The sequence below is a fragment of the Kogia breviceps genome, unplaced genomic scaffold, assembly GCF_026419965.1.
Source record: "Kogia breviceps isolate mKogBre1 unplaced genomic scaffold, mKogBre1 haplotype 1 scaffold_243, whole genome shotgun sequence".
NCBI classification, from domain to species: domain Eukaryota; kingdom Metazoa; phylum Chordata; class Mammalia; order Artiodactyla; family Physeteridae; genus Kogia; species Kogia breviceps.
Genome location: NW_026711682.1, coordinates 60,001 through 77,756, shown reverse-complemented (window position 1 = coordinate 77,756; position 17,756 = coordinate 60,001). Strand labels below are relative to the sequence as shown.

The following is a 17,756-nucleotide window of genomic DNA, read 5'->3' as shown; positions in this document are numbered from 1 at the left end:
CTTGCCGACTCCACGGTGGCTCCCAGTGGCTTCGGGCCAACTGCTGTCGGGCCGGATGGATGGCCAGCCCGGGCTGCGGTGGGGCTGCGCCTAGCGCCGCGTGGGCGGGGCAGGGGGGTGGGGGTGGGGAATGCACAACGGACCGCCGGCCCCGGGCCCTGAAGCCTCCGGGGCCTCGTTCCTGGGGGCGACGTGCGGGATGGGGGGCGGGGCGCCAAGCGCCGAAGGGTTTGCTGGGTTCCCGCCCGGCCTGGGCCGGGAGGTCGCCCACACCCCACCCGCCCCTCCTCCACCCCGCGGTACCCGAGGCCTGCATCCCCCCGGCTGGGCGGGCGGCGGGGCCCTGCCGGGGCGGACGGGCCGTCGGGCTGTCGGGGAGGCGCCGGCGCCGGCGAAGCGGCTCCTCAAGAGGCAGCCCGCGGCCCTCGCCCCCGTCTACGGCCATACCACCCTGAACGCGCCCGATCTCGTCTGATCTCGGAAGCTAAGCAGGGTCGGGCCTGGTTAGTACTTGGATGGGAGACCGCCTGGGAATACCGGGTGCTGTAGGCTTTTTGCCTCCCGCCCCGCCTGCCTTCCCTTTTAGTAGCCCGCGGCCGAGGCCGCCTCCGCGCCAAGCCCCCACGCCCCCCGCACCCCTCGCCCAACCCCACCCCACCCCACCCCCCACCCCCCACCCCCCACCCCCTGCCTCCACCCCTTTCCCCGCGCCGCCCACCCCCGCCCGCACGTCCGGGCGCCTCTGCAGGCCCCGTCTCCTCCGGCCCCTCCCACCACAGCGCGCTCTGGAGGGGGCACTGCCCGCCCCCCTGGCCGGCCAGGCGGCCAGAAAGGCGGCCCCGGTGGCCGGCGGCCCACGTGACGCTCCGGGGGTGGCTGGCCCGGACCCAGACTGCGCCGCAGGCCCGCGGGCCGTCCGTGCGGCCCGCGAGCCGCTCGGCCCGCACTTGGCCGCCGCCAGCGGCGGCCAGCCGGCTCCGGCGCAGCCACCTGTCTGCCGGTGTGTCTGTGCACGGCTGCCTGCGGGACAAGCCCTCCCTCCGCCGTTGCGCCACGGCCGGGGGCGGGAGAGGCATCGGGGGCCAGGGCCGCCGCCCCCGCGCCTTGCCGGCCACCAGGGTCGGGGTCCCGTGCTCGGCGGCTGGCCGTGCTACGGCGCCAAGGGGCCTTGCCGACTCCACGGTGGCTCCCAGTGGCTTCGGGCCAACTGCTGTCGGGCCGGATGGATGGCCAGCCCGGGCTGCGGTGGGGCTGCGCCTAGCGCCGCGTGGGCGGGGCAGGGGGGTGGGGGTGGGGGTGGGGAATGCACAACGGACCGCCGGCCCCGGGCCCTGAAGCCTCCGGGGCCTCGTTCCTGGGGGCGACGTGCGGGATGGGGGGCGGGGCGCCAAGCGCCGAAGGGTTTGCTGGGTTCCCGCCCGGCCTGGGCCGGGAGGTCGCCCACACCCCACCCGCCCCTCCTCCACCCCGCGGTACCCGAGGCCTGCATCCCCCCGGCTGGGCGGGCGGCGGGGCCCTGCCGGGGCGGACGGGCCGTCGGGCTGTCGGGGAGGCGCCGGCGCCGGCGAAGCGGCTCCTCAAGAGGCAGCCCGCGGCCCTCGCCCCCGTCTACGGCCATACCACCCTGAACGCGCCCGATCTCGTCTGATCTCGGAAGCTAAGCAGGGTCGGGCCTGGTTAGTACTTGGATGGGAGACCGCCTGGGAATACCGGGTGCTGTAGGCTTTTTGCCTCCCGCCCCGCCTGCCTTCCCTTTTAGTAGCCCGCGGCCGAGGCCGCCTCCGCGCCACGCCCCCACGGCCCCCGCACCCCTCGCCCAACCCCACCCCACCCCCCACCCCCTGCCTCCACCCCTTTCCCCGCGCCGCCCACCCCCGCCCGCACGTCCGGGCGCCTCTGCAGGCCCCGTCTCCTCCGGCCCCTCCCACCACAGCGCGCTCTGGAGGGGGCACTGCCCGCCCCCCTGGCCGGCCAGGCGGCCAGAAAGGCGGCCCCGGTGGCCGGCGGCCCACGTGACGCTCCGGGGGTGGCTGGCCCGGACCCAGACTGCGCCGCAGGCCCGCGGGCCGTCCGTGCGGCCCGCGAGCCGCTCGGCCCGCACTTGGCCGCCGCCAGCGGCGGCCAGCCGGCTCCGGCGCAGCCACCTGTCTGCCGGTGTGTCTGTGCACGGCTGCCTGCGGGACAAGCCCTCCCTCCGCCGTTGCGCCACGGCCGGGGGCGGGAGAGGCATCGGGGGCCAGGGCCGCCGCCCCCGCGCCTTGCCGGCCACCAGGGTCGGGGTCCCGTGCTCGGCGGCTGGCCGTGCTACGGCGCCAAGGGGCCTTGCCGACTCCACGGTGGCTCCCAGTGGCTTCGGGCCAACTGCTGTCGGGCCGGATGGATGGCCAGCCCGGGCTGCGGTGGGGCTGCGCCTAGCGCCGCGTGGGCGGGGCAGGGGGGTGGGGGTGGGGAATGCACAACGGACCGCCGGCCCCGGGCCCTGAAGCCTCCGGGGCCTCGTTCCTGGGGGCGACGTGCGGGATGGGGGGCGGGGCGCCAAGCGCCGAAGGGTTTGCTGGGTTCCCGCCCGGCCTGGGCCGGGAGGTCGCCCACACCCCACCCGGCCCTCCTCCACCCCGCGGTACCCGAGGCCTGCATCCCCCCGGCTGGGCGGGCGGCGGGGCCCTGCGGGGCGGACGGGCCGTCGGGCTGTCGGGGAGGCGCCGGCGCCGGCGAAGCGGCTCCTCAAGAGGCAGCCCGCGGCCCTCGCCCCCGTCTACGGCCATACCACCCTGAACGCGCCCGATCTCGTCTGATCTCGGAAGCTAAGCAGGGTCGGGCCTGGTTAGTACTTGGATGGGAGACCGCCTGGGAATACCGGGTGCTGTAGGCTTTTTGCCTCCCGCCCCGCCTGCCTTCCCTTTTAGTAGCCCGCGGCCGAGGCCGCCTCCGCGCCACGCCCCCACGCCCCCCGCACCCCTCGCCCAACCCCACCCCACCCCCCACCCCCCACCCCCCACCCCCTGCCTCCACCCCTTTCCCCGCGCCGCCCACCCCCGCCCGCACGTCCGGGCGCCTCTGCAGGCCCCGTCTCCTCCGGCCCCTCCCACCACAGCGCGCTCTGGAGGGGGCACTGCCCGCCCCCCTGGCCGGCCAGGCGGCCAGAAAGGCGGCCCCGGTGGCCGGCGGCCCACGTGACGCTCCGGGGGTGGCTGGCCCGGACCCAGACTGCGCCGCAGGCCCGCGGGCCGTCCGTGCGGCCCGCGAGCCGCTCGGCCCGCACTTGGCCGCCGCCAGCGGCGGCCAGCCGGCTCCGGCGCAGCCACCTGTCTGCCGGTGTGTCTGTGCACGGCTGCCTGCGGGACAAGCCCTCCCTCCGCCGTTGCGCCACGGCCGGGGGCGGGAGAGGCATCGGGGGCCAGGGCCGCCGCCCCCGCGCCTTGCCGGCCACCAGGGTCGGGGTCCCGTGCTCGGCGGCTGGCCGTGCTACGGCGCCAAGGGGCCTTGCCGACTCCACGGTGGCTCCCAGTGGCTTCGGGCCAACTGCTGTCGGGCCGGATGGATGGCCAGCCCGGGCTGCGGTGGGGCTGCGCCTAGCGCCGCGTGGGCGGGGCAGGGGGGTGGGGGTGGGGAATGCACAACGGACCGCCGGCCCCGGGCCCTGAAGCCTCCGGGGCCTCGTTCCTGGGGGCGACGTGCGGGATGGGGGGCGGGGCGCCAAGCGCCGAAGGGTTTGCTGGGTTCCCGCCCGGCCTGGGCCGGGAGGTCGCCCACACCCCACCCGCCCCTCCTCCACCCCGCGGTACCCGAGGCCTGCATCCCCCCGGCTGGGCGGGCGGCGGGGCCCTGCCGGGGCGGACGGGCCGTCGGGCTGTCGGGGAGGCGCCGGCGCCGGCGAAGCGGCTCCTCAAGAGGCAGCCCGCGGCCCTCGCCCCCGTCTACGGCCATACCACCCTGAACGCGCCCGATCTCGTCTGATCTCGGAAGCTAAGCAGGGTCGGGCCTGGTTAGTACTTGGATGGGAGACCGCCTGGGAATACCGGGTGCTGTAGGCTTTTTGCCTCCCGCCCCGCCTGCCTTCCCTTTTAGTAGCCCGCGGCCGAGGCCGCCTCCGCGCCAAGCCCCCACGCCCCCCGCACCCCTCGCCCAACCCCACCCCACCCCACCCCCCACCCCCCACCCCCCACCCCCTGCCTCCACCCCTTTCCCCGCGCCGCCCACCCCCGCCCGCACGTCCGGGCGCCTCTGCAGGCCCCGTCTCCTCCGGCCCCTCCCACCACAGCGCGCTCTGGAGGGGGCACTGCCCGCCCCCATGGCCGGCCAGGCGGCCAGAAAGGCGGCCCCGGTGGCCGGCGGCCCACGTGACGCTCCGGGGGTGGCTGGCCCGGACCCAGACTGCGCCGCAGGCCCGCGGGCCGTCCGTGCGGCCCGCGAGCCGCTCGGCCCGCACTTGGCCGCCGCCAGCGGCGGCCAGCCGGCTCCGGCGCAGCCACCTGTCTGCCGGTGTGTCTGTGCACGGCTGCCTGCGGGACAAGCCCTCCCTCCGCCGTTGCGCCACGGCCGGGGGCGGGAGAGGCATCGGGGGCCAGGGCCGCCGCCCCCGCGCCTTGCCGGCCACCAGGGTCGGGGTCCCGTGCTCGGCGGCTGGCCGTGCTACGGCGCCAAGGGGCCTTGCCGACTCCACGGTGGCTCCCAGTGGCTTCGGGCCAACTGCTGTCGGGCCGGATGGATGGCCAGCCCGGGCTGCGGTGGGGCTGCGCCTAGCGCCGCGTGGGCGGGGCAGGGGGGTGGGGGTGGGGGTGGGGAATGCACAACGGACCGCCGGCCCCGGGCCCTGAAGCCTCCGGGGCCTCGTTCCTGGGGGCGACGTGCGGGATGGGGGGCGGGGCGCCAAGCGCCGAAGGGTTTGCTGGGTTCCCGCCCGGCCTGGGCCGGGAGGTCGCCCACACCCCACCCGCCCCTCCTCCACCCCGCGGTACCCGAGGCCTGCATCCCCCCGGCTGGGCGGGCGGCGGGGCCCTGCCGGGGCGGACGGGCCGTCGGGCTGTCGGGGAGGCGCCGGCGCCGGCGAAGCGGCTCCTCAAGAGGCAGCCCGCGGCCCTCGCCCCCGTCTACGGCCATACCACCCTGAACGCGCCCGATCTCGTCTGATCTCGGAAGCTAAGCAGGGTCGGGCCTGGTTAGTACTTGGATGGGAGACCGCCTGGGAATACCGGGTGCTGTAGGCTTTTTGCCTCCCGCCCCGCCTGCCTTCCCTTTTAGTAGCCCGCGGCCGAGGCCGCCTCCGCGCCACGCCCCCACGCCCCCCGCACCCCTCGCCCAACCCCACCCCACCCCACCCCCCACCCCCCACCCCCCACCCCCTGCCTCCACCCCTTTCCCCGCGCCGCCCACCCCCGCCCGCACGTCCGGGCGCCTCTGCAGGCCCCGTCTCCTCCGGCCCCTCCCACCACAGCGCGCTCTGGAGGGGGCACTGCCCGCCCCCCTGGCCGGCCAGGCGGCCAGAAAGGCGGCCCCGGTGGCCGGCGGCCCACGTGACGCTCCGGGGGTGGCTGGCCCGGACCCAGACTGCGCCGCAGGCCCGCGGGCCGTCCGTGCGGCCCGCGAGCCGCTCGGCCCGCACTTGGCCGCCGCCAGCGGCGGCCAGCCGGCTCCGGCGCAACCACCTGTCTGCCGGTGTGTCTGTGCACGGCTGCCTGCGGGACAAGCCCTCCCTCCGCCGTTGCGCCACGGCCGGGGGCGGGAGAGGCATCGGGGGCCAGGGCCGCCGCCCCCGCGCCTTGCCGGCCACCAGGGTCGGGGTCCCGTGCTCGGCGGCTGGCCGTGCTACGGCGCCAAGGGGCCTTGCCGACTCCACGGTGGCTCCCAGTGGCTTCGGGCCAACTGCTGTCGGGCCGGATGGATGGCCAGCCCGGGCTGCGGTGGGGCTGCGCCTAGCGCCGCGTGGGCGGGGCAGGGGGGTGGGGGTGGGGAATGCACAACGGACCGCCGGCCCCGGGCCCTGAAGCCTCCGGGGCCTCGTTCCTGGGGGCGACGTGCGGGATGGGGGGCGGGGCGCCAAGCGCCGAAGGGTTTGCTGGGTTCCCGCCCGGCCTGGGCCGGGAGGTCGCCCACACCCCACCCGGCCCTCCTCCACCCCCGCGGTACCCGAGGCCTGCATCCCCCCGGCTGGGCGGGCGGCGGGGCCCTGCCGGGGCGGACGGGCCGTCGGGCTGTCGGGGAGGCGCCGGCGCCGGCGAAGCGGCTCCTCAAGAGGCAGCCCGCGGCCCTCGCCCCCGTCTACGGCCATACCACCCTGAACGCGCCCGATCTCGTCTGATCTCGGAAGCTAAGCAGGGTCGGGCCTGGTTAGTACTTGGATGGGAGACCGCCTGGGAATACCGGGTGCTGTAGGCTTTTTGCCTCCCGCCCCGCCTGCCTTCCCTTTTAGTAGCCCGCGGCCGAGGCCGCCTCCGCGCCACGCCCCCACGCCCCCCGCACCCCTCGCCCAACCCCACCCCACCCCCCACCCCCCACCCCCTGCCTCCACCCCTTTCCCCGCGCCGCCCACCCCCGCCCGCACGTCCGGGCGCCTCTGCAGGCCCCGTCTCCTCCGGCCCCTCCCACCACAGCGCGCTCTGGAGGGGGCACTGCCCGCCCCCCTGGCCGGCCAGGCGGCCAGAAAGGCGGCCCCGGTGGCCGGCGGCCCACGTGACGCTCCGGGGGTGGCTGGCCCGGACCCAGACTGCGCCGCAGGCCCGCGGGCCGTCCGTGCGGCCCGCGAGCCGCTCGGCCCGCACTTGGCCGCCGCCAGCGGCGGCCAGCCGGCTCCGGCGCAGCCACCTGTCTGCCGGTGTGTCTGTGCACGGCTGCCTGCGGGACAAGCCCTCCCTCCGCCGTTGCGCCACGGCCGGGGGCGGGAGAGGCATCGGGGGCCAGGGCCGCCGCCCCCGCGCCTTGCCGGCCACCAGGGTCGGGGTCCCGTGCTCGGCGGCTGGACGTGCTACGGCGCCAAGGGGCCTTGCCGACTCCACGGTGGCTCCCAGTGGCTTTGGGCCAACTGCTGTCGGGCCGGATGGATGGCCAGCCCGGGCTGCGGTGGGGCTGCGCCTAGCGCCGCGTGGGCGGGGCAGGGGGGTGGGGGTGGGGAATGCACAATGGACCGCCGGCCCCGGGCCCTGAAGCCTCCGGGGCCCCGTTCCTGGGGGCGACGTGCGGGATGGGGGGCGGGGCGCCAAGCGCCGAAGGGTTTGCTGGGTTCCCGCCCGGCCTGGGCCGGGAGGTCGCCCACATCCCACCCGGCCCTCCTCCACCCCGCGGTACCCTAGGCCTGCATCCCCCCGGCTGGGCGGGCGGCGGGGCCCTGCCGGGGCGGACGGGCCGTCGGGCTGTCGGGGAGGCGCCGGCGCCGGCGAAGCGGCTCCTCAAGAGGCAGCCCGCGGCCCTCGCCCCCGTCTACGGCCATACCACCCTGAACGCGCCCGATCTCGTCTGATCTCGGAAGCTAAGCAGGGTCGGGCCTGGTTAGTACTTGGATGGGAGACCGCCTGGGAATACCGGGTGCTGTAGGCTTTTTGCCTCCCGCCCCGCCTGCCTTCCCTTTTAGTAGCCCGCGGCCGAGGCCGCCTCCGCGCCACGCCCCCACGCCCCCCGCACCCCTCGCCCAACCCCACCCCACCCCCCACCCCCCACCCCCCACCCCCTGCCTCCACCCCTTTCCCCGCGCCGCCCACCCCCGCCCGCACGTCCGGGCGCCTCTGCAGGCCCCGTCTCCTCCGGCCCCTCCCACCACAGCGCGCTCTGGAGGGGGCACTGCCCGCCCCCCTGGCCGGCCAGGCGGCCAGAAAGGCGGCCCCGGTGGCCGGCGGCCCACGTGACGCTCCGGGGGTGGCTGGCCCGGACCCAGACTGCGCCGCAGGCCCGCGGGCCGTCCGTGCGGCCCGCGAGCCGCTCGGCCCGCACTTGGCCGCCGCCAGCGGCGGCCAGCCGGCTCCGGCGCAGCCACCTGTCTGCCGGTGTGTCTGTGCACGGCTGCCTGCGGGACAAGCCCTCCCTCCGCCGTTGCGCCACGGCCGGGGGCGGGAGAGGCATCGGGGGCCAGGGCCGCCGCCCCCGCGCCTTGCCGGCCACCAGGGTCGGGGTCCCGTGCTCGGCGGCTGGCCGTGCTACGGCGCCAAGGGGCCTTGCCGACTCCACGGTGGCTCCCAGTGGCTTCGGGCCAACTGCTGTCGGGCCGGATGGATGGCCAGCCCGGGCTGCGGTGGGGCTGCGCCTAGCGCCGCGTGGGCGGGGCAGGGGGGTGGGGGTGGGGAATGCACAACGGACCGCCGGCCCCGGGCCCTGAAGCCTCCGGGGCCTCGTTCCTGGGGGCGACGTGCGGGATGGGGGGCGGGGCGCCAAGCGCCGAAGGGTTTGCTGGGTTCCCGCCCGGCCTGGGCCGGGAGGTCGCCCACACCCCACCCGGCCCTCCTCCACCCCGCGGTACCCGAGGCCTGCATCCCCCCGGCTGGGCGGGCGGCGGGGCCCTGCCGGGGCGGACGGGCCGTCGGGCTGTCGGGGAGGCGCCGGCGCCGGCGAAGCGGCTCCTCAAGAGGCAGCCCGCGGCCCTCGCCCCCGTCTACGGCCATACCACCCTGAACGCGCCCGATCTCGTCTGATCTCGGAAGCTAAGCAGGGTCGGGCCTGGTTAGTACTTGGATGGGAGACCGCCTGGGAATACCGGGTGCTGTAGGCTTTTTGCCTCCCGCCCCGCCTGCCTTCCCTTTTAGTAGCCCGCGGCCGAGGCCGCCTCCGCGCCACGCCCCCACGCCCCCCGCACCCCTCGCCCAACCCCACCCCACCCCCCACCCCCTGCCTCCACCCCTTTCCCCGCGCCGCCCACCCCCGCCCGCACGTCCGGGCGCCTCTGCAGGCCCCGTCTCCTCCGGCCCCTCCCACCACAGCGCGCTCTGGAGGGGGCACTGCCCGCCCCCCTGGCCGGCCAGGCGGCCAGAAAGGCGGCCCCGGTGGCCGGCGGCCCACGTGACGCTCCGGGGGTGGCTGGCCCGGACCCAGACTGCGCCGCAGGCCCGCGGGCCGTCCGTGCGGCCCGCGAGCCGCTCGGCCCGCACTTGGCCGCCGCCAGCGGCGGCCAGCCGGCTCCGGCGCAGCCACCTGTCTGCCGGTGTGTCTGTGCACGGCTGCCTGCGGGACAAGCCCTCCCTCCGCCGTTGCGCCACGGCCGGGGGCGGGAGAGGCATCGGGGGCCAGGGCCGCCGCCCCCCGCGCCTTGCCGGCCACCAGGGTCGGGGTCCCGTGCTCGGCGGCTGGCCGTGCTACGGCGCCAAGGGGCCTTGCCGACTCCACGGTGGCTCCCAGTGGCTTCGGGCCAACTGCTGTCGGGCCGGATGGATGGCCAGCCCGGGCTGCGGTGGGGCTGCGCCTAGCGCCGCGTGGGCGGGGCAGGGGGGTGGGGGTGGGGAATGCACAACGGACCGCCGGCCCCGGGCCCTGAAGCCTCCGGGGCCTCGTTCCTGGGGGCGACGTGCGGGATGGGGGGCGGGGCGCCAAGCGCCGAAGGGTTTGCTGGGTTCCCGCCCGGCCTGGGCCGGGAGGTCGCCCACACCCCACCCGGCCCTCCTCCACCCCGCGGTACCCGAGGCCTGCATCCCCCCGGCTGGGCGGGCGGCGGGGCCCTGCCGGGGCGGACGGGCCGTCGGGCTGTCGGGGAGGCGCCGGCGCCGGCGAAGCGGCTCCTCAAGAGGCAGCCCGCGGCCCTCGCCCCCGTCTACGGCCATACCACCCTGAACGCGCCCGATCTCGTCTGATCTCGGAAGCTAAGCAGGGTCGGGCCTGGTTAGTACTTGGATGGGAGACCGCCTGGGAATACCGGGTGCTGTAGGCTTTTTGCCTCCCGCCCCGCCTGCCTTCCCTTTTAGTAGCCCGCGGCCGAGGCCGCCTCCGCGCCACGCCCCCACGCCCCCCGCACCCCTCGCCCAACCCCACCCCACCCCCCACCCCCCACCCCCTGCCTCCACCCCTTTCCCCGCGCCGCCCACCCCCGCCCGCACGTCCGGGCGCCTCTGCAGGCCCCGTCTCCTCCGGCCCCTCCCACCACAGCGCGCTCTGGAGGGGGCACTGCCCGCCCCCCTGGCCGGCCAGGCGGCCAGAAAGGCGGCCCCGGTGGCCGGCGGCCCACGTGACGCTCCGGGGGTGGCTGGCCCGGACCCAGACTGCGCCGCAGGCCCGCGGGCCGTCCGTGCGGCCCGCGAGCCGCTCGGCCCGCACTTGGCCGCCGCCAGCGGCGGCCAGCCGGCTCCGGCGCAGCCACCTGTCTGCCGGTGTGTCTGTGCACGGCTGCCTGCGGGACAAGCCCTCCCTCCGCCGTTGCGCCACGGCCGGGGGCGGGAGAGGCATCGGGGGCCAGGGCCGCCGCCCCCGCGCCTTGCCGGCCACCAGGGTCGGGGTCCCGTGCTCGGCGGCTGGACGTGCTACGGCGCCAAGGGGCCTTGCCGACTCCACGGTGGCTCCCAGTGGCTTTGGGCCAACTGCTGTCGGGCCGGATGGATGGCCAGCCCGGGCTGCGGTGGGGCTGCGCCTAGCGCCGCGTGGGCGGGGCAGGGGGGTGGGGGTGGGGAATGCACAATGGACCGCCGGCCCCGGGCCCTGAAGCCTCCGGGGCCCCGTTCCTGGGGGCGACGTGCGGGATGGGGGGCGGGGCGCCAAGCGCCGAAGGGTTTGCTGGGTTCCCGCCCGGCCTGGGCCGGGAGGTCGCCCACATCCCACCCGGCCCTCCTCCACCCCGCGGTACCCTAGGCCTGCATCCCCCCGGCTGGGCGGGCGGCGGGGCCCTGCCGGGGCGGACGGGCCGTCGGGCTGTCGGGGAGGCGCCGGCGCCGGCGAAGCGGCTCCTCAAGAGGCAGCCCGCGGCCCTCGCCCCCGTCTACGGCCATACCACCCTGAACGCGCCCGATCTCGTCTGATCTCGGAAGCTAAGCAGGGTCGGGCCTGGTTAGTACTTGGATGGGAGACCGCCTGGGAATACCGGGTGCTGTAGGCTTTTTGCCTCCCGCCCCGCCTGCCTTCCCTTTTAGTAGCCCGCGGCCGAGGCCGCCTCCGCGCCACGCCCCCACGCCCCCCGCACCCCTCGCCCAACCCCACCCCACCCCCCACCCCCCACCCCCCACCCCCTGCCTCCACCCCTTTCCCCGCGCCGCCCACCCCCGCCCGCACGTCCGGGCGCCTCTGCAGGCCCCGTCTCCTCCGGCCCCTCCCACCACAGCGCGCTCTGGAGGGGGCACTGCCCGCCCCCCTGGCCGGCCAGGCGGCCAGAAAGGCGGCCCCGGTGGCCGGCGGCCCACGTGACGCTCCGGGGGTGGCTGGCCCGGACCCAGACTGCGCCGCAGGCCCGCGGGCCGTCCGTGCGGCCCGCGAGCCGCTCGGCCCGCACTTGGCCGCCGCCAGCGGCGGCCAGCCGGCTCCGGCGCAGCCACCTGTCTGCCGGTGTGTCTGTGCACGGCTGCCTGCGGGACAAGCCCTCCCTCCGCCGTTGCGCCACGGCCGGGGGCGGGAGAGGCATCGGGGGCCAGGGCCGCCGCCCCCGCGCCTTGCCGGCCACCAGGGTCGGGGTCCCGTGCTCGGCGGCTGGCCGTGCTACGGCGCCAAGGGGCCTTGCCGACTCCACGGTGGCTCCCAGTGGCTTCGGGCCAACTGCTGTCGGGCCGGATGGATGGCCAGCCCGGGCTGCGGTGGGGCTGCGCCTAGCGCCGCGTGGGCGGGGCAGGGGGGTGGGGGTGGGGAATGCACAACGGACCGCCGGCCCCGGGCCCTGAAGCCTCCGGGGCCTCGTTCCTGGGGGCGACGTGCGGGATGGGGGGCGGGGCGCCAAGCGCCGAAGGGTTTGCTGGGTTCCCGCCCGGCCTGGGCCGGGAGGTCGCCCACACCCCACCCGGCCCTCCTCCACCCCGCGGTACCCGAGGCCTGCATCCCCCCGGCTGGGCGGGCGGCGGGGCCCTGCCGGGGCGGACGGGCCGTCGGGCTGTCGGGGAGGCGCCGGCGCCGGCGAAGCGGCTCCTCAAGAGGCAGCCCGCGGCCCTCGCCCCCGTCTACGGCCATACCACCCTGAACGCGCCCGATCTCGTCTGATCTCGGAAGCTAAGCAGGGTCGGGCCTGGTTAGTACTTGGATGGGAGACCGCCTGGGAATACCGGGTGCTGTAGGCTTTTTGCCTCCCGCCCCGCCTGCCTTCCCTTTTAGTATCCCGCGGCCGAGGCCGCCTCCGCGCCACGCCCCCACGCCCCCCGCACCCCTCGCCCAACCCCACCCCACCCCCCACCCCCTGCCTCCACCCCTTTCCCCGCGCCGCCCACCCCCGCCCGCACGTCCGGGCGCCTCTGCAGGCCCCGTCTCCTCCGGCCCCTCCCACCACAGCGCGCTCTGGAGGGGGCACTGCCCGCCCCCCTGGCCGGCCAGGCGGCCAGAAAGGCGGCCCCGGTGGCCGGCGGCCCACGTGACGCTCCGGGGGTGGCTGGCCCGGACCCAGACTGCGCCGCAGGCCCGCGGGCCGTCCGTGCGGCCCGCGAGCCGCTCGGCCCGCACTTGGCCGCCGCCAGCGGCGGCCAGCCGGCTCCGGCGCAGCCACCTGTCTGCCGGTGTGTCTGTGCACGGCTGCCTGCGGGACAAGCCCTCCCTCCGCCGTTGCGCCACGGCCGGGGGCGGGAGAGGCATCGGGGGCCAGGGCCGCCGCCCCCGCGCCTTGCCGGCCACCAGGGTCGGGGTCCCGTGCTCGGCGGCTGGCCGTGCTACGGCGCCAAGGGGCCTTGCCGACTCCACGGTGGCTCCCAGTGGCTTCGGGCCAACTGCTGTCGGGCCGGATGGATGGCCAGCCCGGGCTGCGGTGGGGCTGCGCCTAGCGCCGCGTGGGCGGGGCAGGGGGGTGGGGGTGGGGAATGCACAACGGACCGCCGGCCCCGGGCCCTGAAGCCTCCGGGGCCTCGTTCCTGGGGGCGACGTGCGGGATGGGGGGCGGGGCGCCAAGCGCCGAAGGGTTTGCTGGGTTCCCGCCCGGCCTGGGCCGGGAGGTCGCCCACACCCCACCCGGCCCTCCTCCACCCCGCGGTACCCGAGGCCTGCATCCCCCCGGCTGGGCGGGCGGCGGGGCCCTGCCGGGGCGGACGGGCCGTCGGGCTGTCGGGGAGGCGCCGGCGCCGGCGAAGCGGCTCCTCAAGAGGCAGCCCGCGGCCCTCGCCCCCGTCTACGACCATACCACCCTGAACGCGCCCGATCTCGTCTGATCTCGGAAGCTAAGCAGGGTCGGGCCTGGTTAGTACTTGGATGGGAGACCGCCTGGGAATACCGGGTGCTGTAGGCTTTTTGCCTCCCGCCCCGCCTGCCTTCCCTTTTAGTAGCCCGCGGCCGAGGCCGCCTCCGCGCCACGCCCCCACGCCCCCCGCACCCCTCGCCCAACCCCACCCCACCCCCCACCCCCCACCCCCTGCCTCCACCCCTTTCCCCGCGCCGCCCACCCCCGCCCGCACGTCCGGGCGCCTCTGCAGGCCCCGTCTCCTCCGGCCCCTCCCACCACAGCGCGCTCTGGAGGGGGCACTGCCCGCCCCCCTGGCCGGCCAGGCGGCCAGAAAGGCGGCCCCGGTGGCCGGCGGCCCACGTGACGCTCCGGGGGTGGCTGGCCCGGACCCAGACTGCGCCGCAGGCCCGCGGGCCGTCCGTGCGGCCCGCGAGCCGCTCGGCCCGCACTTGGCCGCCGCCAGCGGCGGCCAGCCGGCTCCGGCGCAGCCACCTGTCTGCCGGTGTGTCTGTGCACGGCTGCCTGCGGGACAAGCCCTCCCTCCGCCGTTGCGCCACGGCCGGGGGCGGGAGAGGCATCGGGGGCCAGGGCCGCCGCCCCCGCGCCTTGCCGGCCACCAGGGTCGGGGTCCCGTGCTCGGCGGCTGGCCGTGCTACGGCGCCAAGGGGCCTTGCCGACTCCACGGTGGCTCCCAGTGGCTTTGGGCCAACTGCTGTCGGGCCGGATGGATGGCCAGCCCGGGCTGCGGTGGGGCTGCGCCTAGCGCCGCGTGGGCGGGGCAGGGGGGTGGGGGTGGGGAATGCACAACGGACCGCCGGCCCCGGGCCCTGAAGCCTCCGGGGCCTCGTTCCTGGGGGCGACGTGCGGGATGGGGGGCGGGGCGCCAAGCGCCGAAGGGTTTGCTGGGTTCCCGCCCGGCCTGGGCCGGGAGGTCGCCCACACCCCACCCGGCCCTCCTCCACCCCGCGGTACCCGAGGCCTGCATCCCCCCGGCTGGGCGGGCGGCGGGGCCCTGCCGGGGCGGACGGGCCGTCGGGCTGTCGGGGAGGCGCCGGCGCCGGCGAAGCGGCTCCTCAAGAGGCAGCCCGCGGCCCTCGCCCCCGTCTACGGCCATACCACCCTGAACGCGCCCGATCTCGTCTGATCTCGGAAGCTAAGCAGGGTCGGGCCTGGTTAGTACTTGGATGGGAGACCGCCTGGGAATACCGGGTGCTGTAGGCTTTTTGCCTCCCGCCCCGCTTGCCTTCCCTTTTAGTAGCCCGCGGCCGAGGCCGCCTCCGCGCCACGCCCCCACGCCCCCCGCACCCCTCGACCAACCCCACCCCCCACCTCCCACCCCCCACCCCCCACCCCCTGCCTCCACCCCTTTCCCCGCGCCGCCCACCCCCGCCCGCACGTCCGGGCCCCTCTGCAGGCCCCGTCTCCTCCGGCCCCTCCCACCACAGCGCGCTCTGGAGGGGGCACTGCCCGCCCCCCTGGCCGGCCAGGCGGCCAGAAAGGCGGCCCCGGTGGCCGGCGGCCCACGTGACGCTCCGGGGGTGGCTGGCCCGGACCCAGACTGCGCCGCAGGCCCGCGGGCCGTCCGTGCGGCCCGCGAGCCGCTCGGCCCGCACTTGGCCGCCGCCAGCGGCGGCCAGCCGGCTCCGGCGCAGCCACCTGTCTGCCGGTGTGTCTGTGCACGGCTGCCTGCGGGACAAGCCCTCCCTCCGCCGTTGCGCCACGGCCGGGGGCGGGAGAGGCATCGGGGGCCAGGGCCGCCGCCCCCGCGCCTTGCCGGCCACCAGGGTCGGGGTCCCGTGCTCGGCGGCTGGCCGTGCTACAGCGCCAAGGGGCCTTGCCGACTCCACGGTGGCTCCCAGTGGCTTCGGGCCAACTGCTGTCGGGCCGGATGGATGGCCAGCCCGGGCTGCGGTGGGGCTGCGCCTAGCGCCGCGTGGGCGGGGCAGGGGGGTGGGGGTGGGGAATGCACAACGGACCGCCGGCCCCGGGCCCTGAAGCCTCCGGGGCCTCGTTCCTGGGGGCGACGTGCGGGATGGGGGGCGGGGCGCCAAGCGCCGAAGGGTTTGCTGGGTTCCCGCCCGGCCTGGGCCGGGAGGTCGCCCACACCCCACCCGCCCCTCCTCCACCCCGCGGTACCCGAGGCCTGCATCCCCCCGGCTGGGCGGGCGGCGGGGCCCTGCCGGGGCGGACGGGCCGTCGGGCTGTCGGGGAGGCGCCGGCGCCGGCGAAGCGGCTCCTCAAGAGGCAGCCCGCGGCCCTCGCCCCCGTCTACGGCCATACCACCCTGAACGCGCCCGATCTCGTCTGATCTCGGAAGCTAAGCAGGGTCGGGCCTGGTTAGTACTTGGATGGGAGACCGCCTGGGAATACCGGGTGCTGTAGGCTTTTTGCCTCCCGCCCCGCCTGCCTTCCCTTTTAGTAGCCCGCGGCCGAGGCCGCCTCCGCGCCACGCCCCCACGCCCCCCGCACCCCTCGCCCAACCCCACCCCACCCCCCACCCCCCACCCCCTGCCTCCACCCCTTTCCCCGCGCCGCCCACCCCCGCCCGCACGTCCGGGCGCCTCTGCAGGCCCCGTCTCCTCCGGCCCCTCCCACCACAGCGCGCTCTGGAGGGGGCACTGCCCGCCCCCCTGGCCGGCCAGGCGGCCAGAAAGGCGGCCCCGGTGGCCGGCGGCCCACGTGACGCTCCGGGGGTGGCTGGCCCGGACCCAGACTGCGCCGCAGGCCCGCGGGCCGTCCGTGCGGCCCGCGAGCCGCTCGGCCCGCACTTGGCCGCCGCCAGCGGCGGCCAGCCGGCTCCGGCGCAGCCACCTGTCTGCCGGTGTGTCTGTGCACGGCTGCCTGCGGGACAAGCCCTCCCTCCGCCGTTGCGTCTCGGCCGGGGACGGGAGAGGCATCGGGGGCCAGGGCCGCCGCCCCCGCGCCTTGCCGGCCACCAGGGTCGGGGTCCCGTGCTCGGCGGCTGGCCGTGCTACGGCGCCAAGGGGCCTTGCCGACTCCACGGTGGCTCCCAGTGGCTTCGGGCCAACTGCTGTCGGGCCGGATGGATGGCCAGCCCGGGCTGCGGTGGGGCTGCGCCTAGCGCCGCGTGGGCGGGGCAGGGGGGTGGGGGTGGGGAATGCACAACGGACCGCCGGCCCCGGGCCCTGAAGCCTCCGGGGCCTCGTTCCTGGGGGCGACGTGCGGGATGGGGGGCGGGGCGCCAAGCGCCGAAGGGTTTGCTGGGTTCCCGCCCGGCCTGGGCCGGGAGGTCGCCCACACCCCACCCGGCCCTCCTCCACCCCGCGGTACCCGAGGCCTGCATCCCCCCGGCTGGGCGGGCGGCGGGTCCCTGCCGGGGCGGACGGGCCGTCGGGCTGTCGGGGAGGCGCCGGCGCCGGCGAAGCGGCTCCTCAAGAGGCAGCCCGCGGCCCTCGCCCCCGTCTACGGCCATACCACCCTGAACGCGCCCGATCTCGTCTGATCTCGGAAGCTAAGCAGGGTCGGGCCTGGTTAGTACTTGGATGGGAGACCGCCTGGGAATACCGGGTGCTGTAGGCTTTTTGCCTCCCGCCCCGCCTGCCTTCCCTTTTAGTAGCCCGCGGCCGAGGCCGCCTCCGCGCCACGCCCCCACGCCCCCCGCACCCCTCGCCCAACCCCACCCCACCCCCCACCCCCCACCCCCCACCCCCTGCCTCCACCCCTTTCCCCGCGCCGCCCACCCCCGCCCGCACGTCCGGGCGCCTCTGCAGGCCCCGTCTCCTCCGGCCCCTCCCACCACAGCGCGCTCTGGAGGGGGCACTGCCCGCCCCCCTGGCCGGCCAGGCGGCCAGAAAGGCGGCCCCGGTGGCCGGCGGCCCACGTGACGCTCCGGGGGTGGCTGGCCCGGTCCCAGACTGCGCCGCAGGCCCGCGGGCCGTCCGTGCGGCCCGCGAGCCGCTCGGCCCGCACTTGGCCGCCGCCAGCGGCGGCCAGCCGGCTCCGGCGCAGCCACCTGTCTGCCGGTGTGTCTGTGCACGGCTGCCTGCGGGACAAGCCCTCCCTCCGCCGTTGCGCCACGGCCGGGGGCGGGAGAGGCATCGGGGGCCAGGGCCGCCGCCCCCGCGCCTTGCCGGCCACCAGGGTCGGGGTCCCGTGCTCGGCGGCTGGCCGTGCTACGGCGCCAAGGGGCCTTGCCGACTCCACGGTGGCTCCCAGTGGCTTCGGGCCAACTGCTGTCGGGCCGGATGGATGGCCAGCCCGGGCTGCGGTGGGGCTGCGCCTAGCGCCGCGTGGGCGGGGCAGGGGGGTGGGGGTGGGGAATGCACAACGGACCGCCGGCCCCGGGCCCTGAAGCCTCCGGGGCCTCGTTCCTGGGGGCGACGTGCGGGATGGGGGGCGGGGCGCCAAGCGCCGAAGGGTTTGCTGGGTTCCCGCCCGGCCTGGGCCGGGAGGTCGCCCACACCCCACCCGGCCCTCCTCCACCCCGCGGTACCCGAGGCCTGCATCCCCCCGGCTGGGCGGGCGGCGGGGCCCTGCCGGGGCGGACGGGCCGTCG

At 77.8% G+C, this 17,756-nt stretch overlaps 15 non-coding genes across 15 annotated transcripts; all 15 read left to right on the top strand.

The window, feature by feature from the left end:
• Positions 1-433: 433 nt before the first annotated feature.
• LOC131749649 (5S ribosomal RNA) lies at positions 434-552 on the top strand. The gene has a single exon (XR_009333705.1). It is a non-coding gene; the product is annotated as a 5S ribosomal RNA (ribosomal RNA).
• Positions 553-1,606: 1,054 nt separating this feature from the next.
• On the top strand, positions 1,607-1,725 carry LOC131749648 (5S ribosomal RNA). Its single transcript, XR_009333704.1, has one exon. It is a non-coding gene; the product is annotated as a 5S ribosomal RNA (ribosomal RNA).
• Positions 1,726-2,753: 1,028 nt separating this feature from the next.
• On the top strand, positions 2,754-2,872 carry LOC131749647 (5S ribosomal RNA). The gene has a single exon (XR_009333703.1). It is a non-coding gene; the product is annotated as a 5S ribosomal RNA (ribosomal RNA).
• Positions 2,873-3,915: 1,043 nt separating this feature from the next.
• LOC131749646 (5S ribosomal RNA) lies at positions 3,916-4,034 on the top strand. The gene has a single exon (XR_009333702.1). It is a non-coding gene; the product is annotated as a 5S ribosomal RNA (ribosomal RNA).
• A 1,054-nt stretch (positions 4,035-5,088) lies between these two features.
• Positions 5,089-5,207, top strand: LOC131749644 (5S ribosomal RNA). Its single transcript, XR_009333700.1, has one exon. It is a non-coding gene; the product is annotated as a 5S ribosomal RNA (ribosomal RNA).
• A 1,049-nt stretch (positions 5,208-6,256) lies between these two features.
• Positions 6,257-6,375, top strand: LOC131749643 (5S ribosomal RNA). The gene has a single exon (XR_009333699.1). It is a non-coding gene; the product is annotated as a 5S ribosomal RNA (ribosomal RNA).
• A 1,036-nt stretch (positions 6,376-7,411) lies between these two features.
• LOC131749642 (5S ribosomal RNA) lies at positions 7,412-7,530 on the top strand. Its single transcript, XR_009333698.1, has one exon. It is a non-coding gene; the product is annotated as a 5S ribosomal RNA (ribosomal RNA).
• Positions 7,531-8,573: 1,043 nt separating this feature from the next.
• On the top strand, positions 8,574-8,692 carry LOC131749641 (5S ribosomal RNA). Its single transcript, XR_009333697.1, has one exon. It is a non-coding gene; the product is annotated as a 5S ribosomal RNA (ribosomal RNA).
• Positions 8,693-9,722: 1,030 nt separating this feature from the next.
• Positions 9,723-9,841, top strand: LOC131749640 (5S ribosomal RNA). The gene has a single exon (XR_009333696.1). It is a non-coding gene; the product is annotated as a 5S ribosomal RNA (ribosomal RNA).
• Positions 9,842-10,877: 1,036 nt separating this feature from the next.
• Positions 10,878-10,996, top strand: LOC131749639 (5S ribosomal RNA). The gene has a single exon (XR_009333695.1). It is a non-coding gene; the product is annotated as a 5S ribosomal RNA (ribosomal RNA).
• Positions 10,997-12,039: 1,043 nt separating this feature from the next.
• LOC131749638 (5S ribosomal RNA) lies at positions 12,040-12,158 on the top strand. The gene has a single exon (XR_009333694.1). It is a non-coding gene; the product is annotated as a 5S ribosomal RNA (ribosomal RNA).
• Positions 12,159-13,187: 1,029 nt separating this feature from the next.
• Positions 13,188-13,306, top strand: LOC131749587 (5S ribosomal RNA). Its single transcript, XR_009333644.1, has one exon. It is a non-coding gene; the product is annotated as a 5S ribosomal RNA (ribosomal RNA).
• A 1,036-nt stretch (positions 13,307-14,342) lies between these two features.
• On the top strand, positions 14,343-14,461 carry LOC131749637 (5S ribosomal RNA). The gene has a single exon (XR_009333693.1). It is a non-coding gene; the product is annotated as a 5S ribosomal RNA (ribosomal RNA).
• A 1,045-nt stretch (positions 14,462-15,506) lies between these two features.
• LOC131749636 (5S ribosomal RNA) lies at positions 15,507-15,625 on the top strand. Its single transcript, XR_009333692.1, has one exon. It is a non-coding gene; the product is annotated as a 5S ribosomal RNA (ribosomal RNA).
• A 1,036-nt stretch (positions 15,626-16,661) lies between these two features.
• Positions 16,662-16,780, top strand: LOC131749635 (5S ribosomal RNA). Its single transcript, XR_009333691.1, has one exon. It is a non-coding gene; the product is annotated as a 5S ribosomal RNA (ribosomal RNA).
• Positions 16,781-17,756: the final 976 nt, after the last annotated feature.